Source organism: Elephantulus edwardii, unplaced genomic scaffold, assembly GCF_000299155.1.
Source record: "Elephantulus edwardii isolate Elephantulus edwardi_28Jun2011 unplaced genomic scaffold, EleEdw1.0 scaffold00004, whole genome shotgun sequence".
NCBI lineage: Eukaryota > Metazoa > Chordata > Mammalia > Macroscelidea > Macroscelididae > Elephantulus > Elephantulus edwardii.
In genome coordinates, this window is record NW_006399754.1 from 17,236,940 (window position 1) to 17,242,251 (window position 5,312).

The 5,312-nt window shown below is 38.9% G+C and overlaps 1 pseudogene; it reads right to left on the reverse strand.

The window, feature by feature from the left end:
* Positions 1-1,423: 1,423 nt before the first annotated feature.
* LOC102864362 lies at positions 1,424-3,055 on the reverse strand (annotated as a pseudogene).
* Positions 3,056-5,312: the final 2,257 nt, after the last annotated feature.

Sequence of the window (5,312 nt, forward strand, 5' to 3'; positions counted from 1 at the left end):
TTCCCTCACGTTTCTCTTTCTTCCAGTGCTGGTCTCATCCCCCAATTCCTCTCGCTCACATATTCAAGCTCTTTTACTCATCTCCTCTCTATAGCCTTTCTTCATTGTTCTATTAGATCAGAAGGTCCTCTTGTCTGAAATCAGACTTAGAATCTACCTCCATCTATCTGACTATGAGGTTAGAAACACCTCTTTTGTTAATGGTCGGTCATTCAAGTGCATTTGTTTGTAATTCATTTGTAAACGTGGACACATATTACCCCCATGCCCATGCTAGAAGCTCATGCTGGATGTTAAGTTGTGGGTGTTGTGTGACCTCAAGTCACCTCCCATGAAAGAGCAGAACTGCCCTGTGGGGTTTCCTCGGCTGTAATCTTCAGGGGAGCAGATGGCCACCTCTTTTCTCCAACGAGTAACTGGTAGGTGTAAGCTGCCAAGAGGCCTCACGGCTTTGTTGAGAACCCTAAATAGGGTCTACTCCTCACAATCCTCTGCCTTCTCCTTTTCAAGTTCTGCAGACAACACAAAACCTGACAAGGGGAGAAGGAACAAAACAAAGAAACCCATGCAAATTGACAAATGGTTGAAATGTCCCTGCATCTTGTCAGGACTGTAGGTCAATAATGACAATTGTGCTCACTGATAGAGTTCAGAAATTTCAAGTTGAATGAATGTGCCTTCTCAGAGCATCTTCTCTTAACAAACCCTCCAGAGTGGTTGCCATGGCTCCCTCAGTTATTGTGGCAAATGGCCTTTTAGCCTTTGCTGGGCTGAGAGAGCCATCTGTCAAACAGGCATTGTCCTGCGCGTGTCCATGCGGAAGGATGGAGGGACCTGGGGAGAGTCTTCAGTTAGCTGGGGAACGTATTTTCAAAATCAATTGTTAGAAAGTAGAGCCTTTCCTTTTACACTATAAAATAAACAGACATAAACATGGTGGTTAGAAAATGTTTGTAAGGACATTAGCAACATGCTTGTAAATCTAAAGTGTTAAAAGCAAAATGCAAAATTGCACCACTGTGTGGTCTCAACTTTGTAAATATATACGCAGACTTCTATGGCTATAAACAGCTGTGTATGGACAAAAAAAAGTGGAAGAAAATATGACAGAATGTTTACAGTGATTGTTTCTAGAGAGGGAATTAGGAAGATTTATTTTTATTTCTCTATGCTTCCACACAGAGATACTTGGAAAATGTTCTATATAAGGAACTCTTTTTTTTTTTTTTAACATCTTAAGTCTTTAATCCTTTCTATACAGGTTACCTAGACCACTTCTGATTAAGAAAACTGTAGAAAGTAACTGTCACAAGTGGAGGCCAGGTGGTGGCACAGTCAAGTCTTCCCCGAGTTCTGCTTTGCGGGGGTCTGAATACGCGGCTGGGGTCTCTGCTCACAGTTGCTGGTTCAATCTCTGCAGATTTTAGTCCACTGGTCGCTTTTCCACCCCATATTTCTTTGTAAACTCTTCAGCGTTCTTATAGAATTTTTTACTATCCTTAGAGTACTGTTTGGCTGGATTGGCTTGGAGAGGGTGTTCAGGCTGGGGGTTGTTCACCAGTGTTATGAGGGACTGGATCACTTCGTCAGTCTTGGTGGCTGGCTTCTAGTTTTCAGCACTAATTACAGGGAGACAGACCTACCCCTTTTCATCCATGTTTGGTGATAGATCTTAGTGTTGAATGTGGTCTTCGGTGGTTTGAACGGGTGCTCTGCTGGAAAGCTGATTTCGATTCTGAAGGCCCCCTTATCCAATGGAAGGCTGTCTGGAACAATAAGCCCTCACCAGGCCAATAAATTAGCTTCATCATCTGGACGTTATGGAAGTTTTTCACCCCATCATCATCATCAGCCTCCTGCTGGCCACCAACATGGATCACGTTCTGTGTATGGAACTTCTTATAGCACGGATTGTACGTGCTGGGCTGTTAACCAAAAAATTCGTCATGTTCTCTAAGTTGATGTTACTCTGCTCATTAGCAGAGCTTTTTTGGGATTTAGGATTTTACTCAGTAGAGAATATTTTTTTAAACTTCTATCTGTTTACCTATATTCATATATGTCATGCTTTGCACATGCAATCTGTGTTTTATACAAGCATTTAACTACATTATGTTTCATATAATTACCACTGCTTTATGCCTATTTTCACTCCATCTTTTCAAATCCCCATTGAACATTTCCCACTACTTCACCCCCCTCAATTACAGAATTTCTTACATTTTTTTCTTTATATATTTTATGCATTGCTCTTTGTTTGAAAAGGTAATAGTGTCACAAAGGTAAAAAATTAAAATACTTCCACAAGGTAAACCTTGAAAATCTTGCTCCCACTCCAGCCCTGTTAGCTCTGACTTCCTCTGCTCCCTGCAAATAACTATCCATTTCACTTTTTCCTTTCCCTATCTTTCCTGAATGTCTTTAGACAGAAACTTTATGTAAAAAATAGGAATGCAGGTTATTTTATCCTTGTTTTTATCCAAAATCTAGCATAACATTCACTGCTCTAAACTTGAGTTTTGAAAAACAACATAACCCAGGGAAATTTCCAGAAGAGTCCGCCAAACTCTTTACAATGTTCACAGCTGCACAGTACTCCATTGTTTGCATCATTTATTTAAGTACCCTCCCATGGATGACAAATTGAGCTCTTTGTTTAACTTTCAAAAATGTATAATTAATAATTGTGTACACAATGTTTGTTTGCTTAGATTTGCAGTTGTCTCTGCAGGACAATTATTCAGTACGGGATTTCTACTTCAAAAGGTAAATGATTCACTTATTCTAATAGTTTACTCTGGAGCTCTGGTGGCCTAGTGATAAAAAGCTGTTCGGCAATCCCAGAGACACACGCTTCAAGTCTATCAACTGCTCTGTGAGAGGAAGATGGACAATCTCCTCCTGTGTGATTTTACTGATTCTGAAACCCACTAGAGGGTCAACCACGAACCAGTTCTGACTTGACAGCACACAACAACAATAGTTTGTTAAGTGTTCCAGCGTATACTCCCAGTAGTCATGTCTATAAGGGCACATTTCTCCATACTTCTGTCATCGTGTGCTGTGTCAAAGTTTTGGGTTTGCCAACCTAATAAACTGAAAATGATCCATCAATTCAGTTCTTATCTGTATTTCCTTATTGTGAAGGGTGGATGAATATCTTTCTACATATGTTTCTTTTTCTGTGGGAGCCCTCTACTCATTTTCATAACAAAGAACTAACTCTTTTCCTCTCTTTTAAGTAGTAAAGTCAGTCCTTTAGCATATTAGTTGCAAATTTTATTTTTGTTCAGACTGCTGAGTTGGGGTATGTGTGTGTGTTTACATCAGAAAATGGGCATAGGAGATTATTGCCACTGCTGTTTCAAATGGTTGAAGTTCTCTATTTCTTTAATGTCTCTGGAATCTGACTCTTAGGAAGGCCTTCCTTAGGTCTCAATCTGTTGTTGTTACAGGCCAATAGGAGTTGGAATTGACTCAACAGCATCTACAGCAACACTGGAGATTTAGAAAGGAATTCTCTCATTTTTACCCCTAACGCTTTAGTGATTTCTGTTTCATGTTATATTTCCCCCCTTTGACAGTCTCCCGGGTCCTTACTGTAAAGCCTGAAAACTCAACTTTAAGTTTCTTAAATGAGAGCCTAATTACATGTGTGACAACAGCCCAGAATAAGAGGTACATTGCAAAGAGGGCTGGGGCAGGGTTGGAGGGAGGCAATTGTGCAAGAATGAATGAATATTTAAAAAAAAATAAAAAATGAACTGAGGGAGGGGGAAGGGAAGGAGGGGGTAAAAATGTGCAACAATGAATGGACGAAAATCTAACTTTTCTGCAAAGTTTTGTTAACATCACAATGAAAATTAAAAACTTGTATTAAAAAAAAGAGAGAGAGCCTAGCTGTCCCAGCTTCACTTATTTAAAGCAAAACACACTCATAAACAAATCTAATTTTATTCCCATATTTTTATGCATTCTTTTATAGAGTAATATAATTTGAAAGATATGAAAACTATTCTATGGGAAGTTTTGGAAAGAGAGCTCTGGATGAACTAAATAGTGAAGCAGAAGAGAAAAAATTTTTTAAAATACATAACATTGATTACATTTTTCTAAGTATAAAAAAAATTACACTAGATCATAAAATATATCATACTTTGGTATATACAGCCAGGATTTTCTATGTATTGTATAAATAAAGATATGACATAATCCACACTCATGGACTACATCAATCTTTTTCAAAACTAATTTTTTTCATAAAAAGTTTCAATTAGGAAAAAAGTGACTTGCTAAAGGCTATCTCATAAATAATAAGTGTAATTAAAATGAGGTACAAACAAATAAAAAGTTAAAGTGATTCACATTGATTGTTGTTGTTGTTTTTATGTGCCATTGTGTCTCCTGCAACTCATAGCCACCCTATGTACAGCAGCCCTAAACCCTGCTCTATCTTGTGCTAACCTCACTGTCTCTGACACACCTATCCTTATTACTCCAGTCACTGAATCAATCCACCTCATAGAGGGTCTTCCTCTCCTGCGCTGTCCCTCCACCCTCCCAAGCATGATGTCCTTCTCCAAGGACCGGTCCCTCCTTATAACATGTCCAAAGTATGTCAGACAAAGCTTCAGAATCTTTGCCTCCAAGGAGCAACCTGGTTAGCAGTCCATGGTACCCTCAATACTCTTTCTTCATCATCACAGCTCAAAGACAGCAGTTCTCCTTCTATCCTCCCTAGTCATTGTCCAACTCTCTGATGCATAACATATTGTAGACGTTTCTTGTTGGCAGTCAAGCATTTCATCATTACTCCGTTGTTGCTGTTGTTATTGTTATTGTTGTTAAGTGCATTGAGTCGTAGGTGACTTATAGTGACCCTATGAATGAAAGAGGTGGATGCTTGTATAACTTTCATCCTTTCCCCAGGTTCATAGGGTTTCCGGAGGCAAGCTATTTCAGAAGTGGATGCCACTCCTGCTTCCAAGTTTGTTTTAATCTGGGAGCTCCACCAAACACTGTCCACCATAGGTAATCATTTTTGCATTTGACACATCAGTGCCACAGTGTTCAGCTTCACAGCAACCACGAGTTACTTCTATAAAACAAGTGGACAGACCAGGGCTATACAACCTAGAAGAATGTTTCATCAAAAACAATTTAATTACTCCATTAGAGTTTCTTAAGAAAAACTTATAAATTGTAAATGTTGCACTTGATTAAAAGATATAAACAAACCAGCCAATCATTTTTAAGTTGATTCTTGCCAAAATCATTATTGTGCTATTGATATGTGCTGTTAAGTCAACCCT